Source organism: Aplidium turbinatum, chromosome 9, assembly GCF_918807975.1.
Source record: "Aplidium turbinatum chromosome 9, kaAplTurb1.1, whole genome shotgun sequence".
NCBI classification, from domain to species: domain Eukaryota; kingdom Metazoa; phylum Chordata; class Ascidiacea; order Aplousobranchia; family Polyclinidae; genus Aplidium; species Aplidium turbinatum.
Genome location: NC_137480.1, coordinates 8,054,410 through 8,061,624, shown reverse-complemented (window position 1 = coordinate 8,061,624; position 7,215 = coordinate 8,054,410). Strand labels below are relative to the sequence as shown.

Sequence of the window (7,215 nt, the reverse complement as noted above, 5' to 3'; positions counted from 1 at the left end):
GAAATAATCTATTGTTAAGTTGCGGGAAATGTAGGGCCTATTAATAATCCTTATATTTGATTTTAACACGAAAAATTAACATCAACACTCCAAAGCGAAATGCGAAATGTTATATATGGACTACGCTACTCTACAATGCAGAAACATGGACACTGTCATCACAAATGGTTAAACAAGGAGGCTGCTCCGCCAGACCGACACTGATTGCAATAGCGAACAGCTCATCTTAAATTGGATACAAAATATAGCCTAATTCGAGGAAATTCTGAAGTTCGTTCAAACGCCAATGAAACTAGATTTTTTTTTTCATTTAGCTACTTCTTCTACTGAAAGAAATATACAAAGACTTTTTAAATCAAAATAAAATAAAATACATGGTCAGTACGGGGATCGAACCCGCGACATTCGCGTTATTAGCACGACGCTCTAACCAACTGAGCTAACCGACCAGTTTTTTACTGGAAATCTTGTTGTTTAATAAAACCTATGTGCTGACGGACAATAGGTCTATTGGTTCGATTCCAGGTCTTTCCGAATACTGTGTTGCATTCTTATGGGGAGTGGATCTTTCGAGTTTCATAACTTGTCATTGATTGGTGGGCTCTTTTGGTGATTTTATTGGTATATGAGGTTTCACTGTTGTTTGGAATGTTTAGGTTGATTGAACATTTCGTTGTACTTTGATGAATCTTTTAATCAGTGGAATTGTTTTAGTTCATTGTAAGGCAAAACCCATGACTTGACCGAAAAAACTTAATAAATACTGCATTTAATTATCTTGAACACTAATAAATACTGCATTTAATCATCTTGAACACTAATAAATATTGCATTTTATCATCTTTTCAGTTAATGTTGGTTTCAGTAAACCTTTATTTCACCAGGTCTTCGTTTCGCTGTAACAGCGGCTTCAGCTAAAACTTTATGGTAAGGTTTGATAAATGTAACTAGCCTGGAGTAATAGCTTGGTCAAAACAACATAACTTTAGGCTTATCATGCAGGAATAAATTTTACACTTTTATTTTAGATGATGCTAATACCAGCTAAACAATCAACATTTCTTTTTAACAACGAGAACACCCAAATGAACAGCTATAGAACAAATTGTTGCAACGTATACTTCTACAATCTGAGGACTGGAAAAAAATCAACAAACCTAGCGCAATCTACATCACAAATTGTTACCTCAAGACAAGCATAAAAAAATACAAACTCCAGCAGAATGAGAGCACAAATTTTGCAACACGTAATGACACCTGCTGATAAAAACACACAAACAAATATCCAAACACAGATTTTAACGTTACAAATTTTGCAACACGTAATGACACCTGCTGATAAAAACATACAAACAAATCTCCAAACACAGATTTTAACGTTACAAATTATACAACAGAAACTTGTGATATTTTGTTATAGTTTTTTAAGCTTGTAAAAATAAAATTGCAATTTGTTGAAAATATTTTTTAAGTTTGTAAAAGAAAACTTAAGTTTGTCACTTAACATAATTTTGCATGTGTATGTTTTCATGTGTTAAACTTTCAGATTATAATTTGTTAAAACTATTTTTTTATGTTCAGTTTGTAAGTTATGGAACTTATAAGTTTGTAGTTTGTTAAAACTATTTTTTTAAGTTGTAAATTATGGAACTTAAACGTTTGTTAAAACTAATTTTCAGTTGTAAATTATGGAACATAAAGTTTGCATCTCGTTAGTTAATGTTTTTTTTTTAATTTATCAATCATACAAACTGAAAGTTTGTAGCTTGTTAAAAATATTTTTGGTTGTTGGTTTGTGCAATTAAAAGTTTGTGATTTGTTAAAACTATTTTTCAGTTTAATAAAAGTTGAGTTTGTGATTAATTTTCGTGTTTATGTTATTAGAATAAAACTTTTAGTTTACGATTTGTCAAAACTACTTTTTAGTTTGTAAAACAAAACTTAACTATTTTTTTTTATTTAAAATAATTTTTCATGTTTATGTTATTAGAATAAAACTTTTAGTTTACGATTTGTAAAAACTACTTTCTAGTTTGTAAAATAAAACTTAACTATTTTTTTATTTAAATTAATTTTTCGTGTGTATCTTATTAGAATAAAACTTTATGATTTATTAAAATTATTTTTTTTTTAGTTTTGTAAGTTGCAGAACTAACATTTTTAATTTCTTATTTTTTTTTCGTGCTAATGTTTTAAAAAAGTTTTAGTTTACAGTTTGTTGAAATAATTTTGTTTTCAGTTTTAAATTATGGAACTTAAAAGTTTGTAGTTTGTTAAAAGTATTTTTTAGTTGTTGGTTTTTGCAATGAAAAGTTTATGATTTATTAAAATTATTTTTTTTTTCAGTTTTGTAAGTTACAGAACTAACATTTTTAATTTCTTAAAATTGTTATCGTGTTAATGTTTTAAAAAGTTTTAGTGTACAGTTTGTTGAAGTAATTTTTTTTATTTCTCTCAAGAATAATACATCCGCTTATTTACTCTTTTTTTTTAAGATAAAGTATTTCCAGCAACCATAAGCTTACTCCCAGCAACTTAAAGCGTATTTCCAACAACTTAAAGCACACTTATGATTTGCAAACTCTTAAATTGTTTTTATAATCTTAATCTAAAAATCACAAAACACTTTGGATGTGTCTCATGAGACTTTTAAATGACAACACTGTTTACTTAGGGTTTCACCTCCATTCGGTTCTGAAGGTTTTGTTGTTGAGCTGTTGGATCCGTGATCGATCCCACGCTTACATTTTTAAAACGGATTAGTGTCTTGTTTATACTATGGTCACAAGTATTTTTTTTTCACATTTTCAACCCCTGTTATTTTTGTTAAACACACGCATGGTTTACTTTGTAGATGATAAAATTTTATACTAGTAGCCTAGTTTTATGAAGCATATTACTTTAGTGATTTATATTTTCTACCTGCTACAACTACAATTTAATTTCACATTCATTCTTAGCGATTTAGAGATTACTTATGTATATTCTTCCTATTCCATAAGTACAATTCATCTGTAAAGATAATAATTACCTATAACTAACTGTTTTGAAATAACAACACATTATTTTTGAATGGTGGTAAGTTGTATTGCATAAATCAGTCTTAATGCTGTTTTATTAAAAACGTCTTTGGTAGGCTTCATATGCGTTGCATTTTACAAACTCCAGAACCACTCCACAAGATTGTTTAAGAAACAGAAGAAGTCACGGAGTTGCATTGTTTTGATGAAATGCTTTGACGGGTAAAAATTTTGTAGTATTGACGTAAATTTACCATTCAAGGGTTGGTAGTTTATAAGTTTATAACACAAGATTCACTTTAGTTATAACTTAAGATTCACTTTAGTTTCCTTGTTGACTTGCATAAGTAACTAATCAATGTTGTTTTATGAACTTTCATGACAGGTTGCTGTTTCGTTAGGGTTCTTCAGTTTTATAACGCTCAGTGCTTAAACTGTTTTGTAATTATATCTTACCTAATATGTAACCTCTAACAAATATACCAAACTATTTTATCACATTGAAAGATGTTTTTCTAGTAACCCATTGTTTTATACGTTCTATATGCCTCTAACTTTATGTAATGATTTTTCCACATCTACTTATAACCTAATTTCAGTGAGGTAGGTACATTTAAGCCAACAACTTTCTATGAGTATCAATCCACAACTAAATTTTTTCACTTCAATTCATTGCTGGGTGAAAGCACACAAGCAGATCTCGGAAACAAAAGATTATTTTATACCAGTCCTAATACATTGTCTTGTATTACATCCAAACTTCAAAATTTATCTGTTACACTGATTGATTTGTATAAAAACGAACCCATAGTTCCTTAATTCCTATCAAATTCGTCTAACGAAGTGGATCTTACAACTTAATCGCTTCCCTTAATTGGATGACACCCTTTAATAAACTGCTAGCATCTCCTGTTTGAAAAGCTTAGGCACCTGCTATAGCACATAATTTCATGATCACGAGTTTTCACAGTTGAATTATGACTTTAAACGTCTTTGTTTTATCACAGTCAAAACATTTTTTAAATGAAATTGCAATAAACTGTTTTATGTTGTTTAAAACAGACGTAATATAACAATTTTTAGTTTGGTCATGCGTACTGAACACTAAGTTAAGGTGTTGATCTTAAGAACCAATGAACTAAAGTCCGCGTGGGATCGAAATCCCACATCTAGTATTTCGATTTTTGGGTTAATGTTTAGCACTTAATTCTGTTTGTTTTGTTTCTTAACCTCACGTCAGTTGCTTGTACACACGGTTGTGGTTTTTCTTAATCACAACAAGATTCACTTTTTCACATAAAAAACATAGACATCTAAAAATTTGCCAATAAGTCCCTTTTGTTTGCTCAGATTCCGACATAAATAGATGAAAAATCGCTTTACCTTTGATCTATTTTACTATTTTCTGACAAACAATCAGGTTTTAGCAACACTTTTGCAACAACTTATTAGGTTTTTACGTGTTTTCTAGCTACAATCTACTTATCACGAGTTTACTTATAATAAAAACGGTGGATAAAAATAAAGAAACTCAAGTTAGAATGATGTAACCTTCGTGATTTGCGATAATTTTGTGCCTACAAAATGTCAATTTTGAAACTGAATCAAAGTTAAACACATATAACGAATAACATTTTACTTGTTTGTATACAGAAATACCAAAAGTATTAATTATTTCCAACCATATAACGCCATCCATTCGTTTAGAATCGACATAACCCATTTTTTTAAAACAAGTCTGAACACGATTTATATGAAATTAGCGGTTTATTTTAAATCGATTACAATATCGTTTCAAATTGATTTTGTGGCAAAAATGTTTATTTATTTACATCACGTAAAAGTACGATTTTTTTTTTTTTTTTTCATTGTGATATTGTTTGGTAAATTTTTGTTAATATCTCCGCCTCTTGTGTAACTTTAAGTGTTTTACAAGATCTAAACAAAAATCAAGCAGTCTGATGCATTTCATGGTAACTTTTGAACAGGTCTAAACCGGTTTTGATGAAAATATGCTTGAAAACACATGATGATGCTTTATTAAATGATCCACGTTTATCACCACGAGCCAAACCAGTTGCAATAATTTTGTTTCACAACATCAAAAAACTTTGTGTTCGTAGATTTTAACAATTGTTTGGTCTGTAATCGACTTTACCGGTTTGTTTACCATCAACTTACGTTTAAACATAAAAAAATTACTTGAACGTTCTACTTGAATACATAGTACCATAGCATTTACGCGTGATGATTACTTTTAACAACTGCAAACCAATGACGCCAATTTATTCAACAGACCCATTAAGCAAAGATTTGTTTATCATTATCCGCAACTATTTCTATTGTCTTTTCACCATTGAATCAGCTCCTCAGACTTTCTTTTGTCGTATGTTGTGTAATGTTTATTTCTTAAAAATATGTTATTTGAACAATTTTCCGCTTTTATGCTTATCCTCATCTCAAACAGATTGCTTGTGAAGACCGTATATTTTAATAGTTTCCATATTTTAGTAAAGATTTCCATGTTTCATTTAACTCTTTTATCTTACCCCTACATCTAAACTTATTGTTTAGTTCCTCTTGAACTGTCTTTTGGTCACATGTTCCTGGTGCTTCATCTTTATTACCTTATCTCACTTAGAATACACTGGTTTGTGGTTAGTCTATGTAATTCCGACATATACACTTGGTACTAATTATTACTTCCAGACAGTAGATTCATCCTCTTTATCTTCAATTAATCTTACAGTACAACGGCTTTAATCTCTTCCAAACTCCTCTTCTTTAGTCTTTCTCTGATCTTATTGGCTCAAAACGTAATAAGTTTACCAACTAGTCTTTCTGTTTTTACATATTCATGGTATTTTACCGCCACTCGTGTGTTTTTCAGATATAAATCCAAAGGTAAAGCTTTAATTTTGTGTAACATTTTCAAAATAACGTCAAACGATTTTTTAAGACATGTACAAAATATCATAAAATTGTGTTTGAACCTAGAAACAAATAGAAAAAAAAAATGTATATCTACGTAATACTTTTCACTAAACACAGATGCAAAATTGTTAAATCACTCAGTTTTGATGATCACTGTCTGTTACACAACAACAATCTATCTTTTGCTTGAGTAAACGTTTTTTCCTTTTCTTTTAGATAAGTCACAATATCTGTACACACCTTTCCACAGTGATTGTCTACCAAAGTGGTGCTCCTTCCACAACACTTGTTCGAAATGTTTGTGGTGACGTACTTGTATTTAATATGATTGTGATATGCTAACTGTAAGCTATCAAACAAAATCTAAGACACTGTAAAATATATACCAAAGAGTATTTGCAGAAAAACATATTATAACTAGATTATCCTATAAAATTATACCTCTCTATTATATTTTTTATTATATATATATATATATATATCATATTATACCTATTAAAAATTACATAGAATATGTTAAAGTAGTTTTCTATTATAGTATATTCTAGTTTTTCTTGACAAATGCTCTTTGGTATATATTTTACAGTGTCTTAGATTTTGTTTGATAGCTTACAGTTAGCATATCACAATCATATTAAATACAAGTACGTCACCACAAACATTTCGAACAAGTGTTGTGGAAGGAGCACCACTTTGGTAGACAATCACTGTGGAAAGGTGTGTACAGATATTGTGACTTATCTAAAAGAAAAGGAAAAAACGTTTACTCAAGCAAAAGATAGATTGTTGTTTAGTAAGTAGGTTAGATCTACCCGCGCAACATCGTGATTTTGGACCACCCGAAACCGTTTCATGGGCTTTGTAGCTCCATTGCTGTCTATGTTTAGTCTACTGCTGTTGTGGAGCTTGAAATGCAATTGAGCAACCAATCACAATTTTGCCGTCGGAACATCGGAATCTACACATAATCTTACTTTCCGTTTGCGTTCCCCTTCTGGTGAAGGTTATGTCGCATTGCACCAATCAGTAGCCTATGTGTTGTGCTTGAAATGTTCTGAGCAATGCGCTTGCAAATCTGAACTGTGACTGCTTTCCAAGTTTTTTTTTAAGCCGGCGCAGCTACAATGTTAGTTAAGTTTCAGTATCGTTTCTTATGCAGCCCTGCTCTACCTTCAGTTGAAGACGGTTTAGCCTACAGTTTAATTTGGTTTAATGAACCGTTCAACCCAGAGATAGGGGAGACTCAGGTAAGTTGGCCCAA

At 30.5% G+C, this 7,215-nt stretch overlaps 1 non-coding gene across 1 annotated transcript; it reads right to left on the bottom strand.

Moving 5' to 3' along the window:
* Positions 1-375: 375 nt before the first annotated feature.
* Trnai-aau (transfer RNA isoleucine (anticodon AAU)) lies at positions 376-449 on the bottom strand. The gene has a single exon. It is a non-coding gene; the product is annotated as a tRNA-Ile (tRNA).
* Between the last annotated feature and the right edge of the window lie 6,766 nt (positions 450-7,215).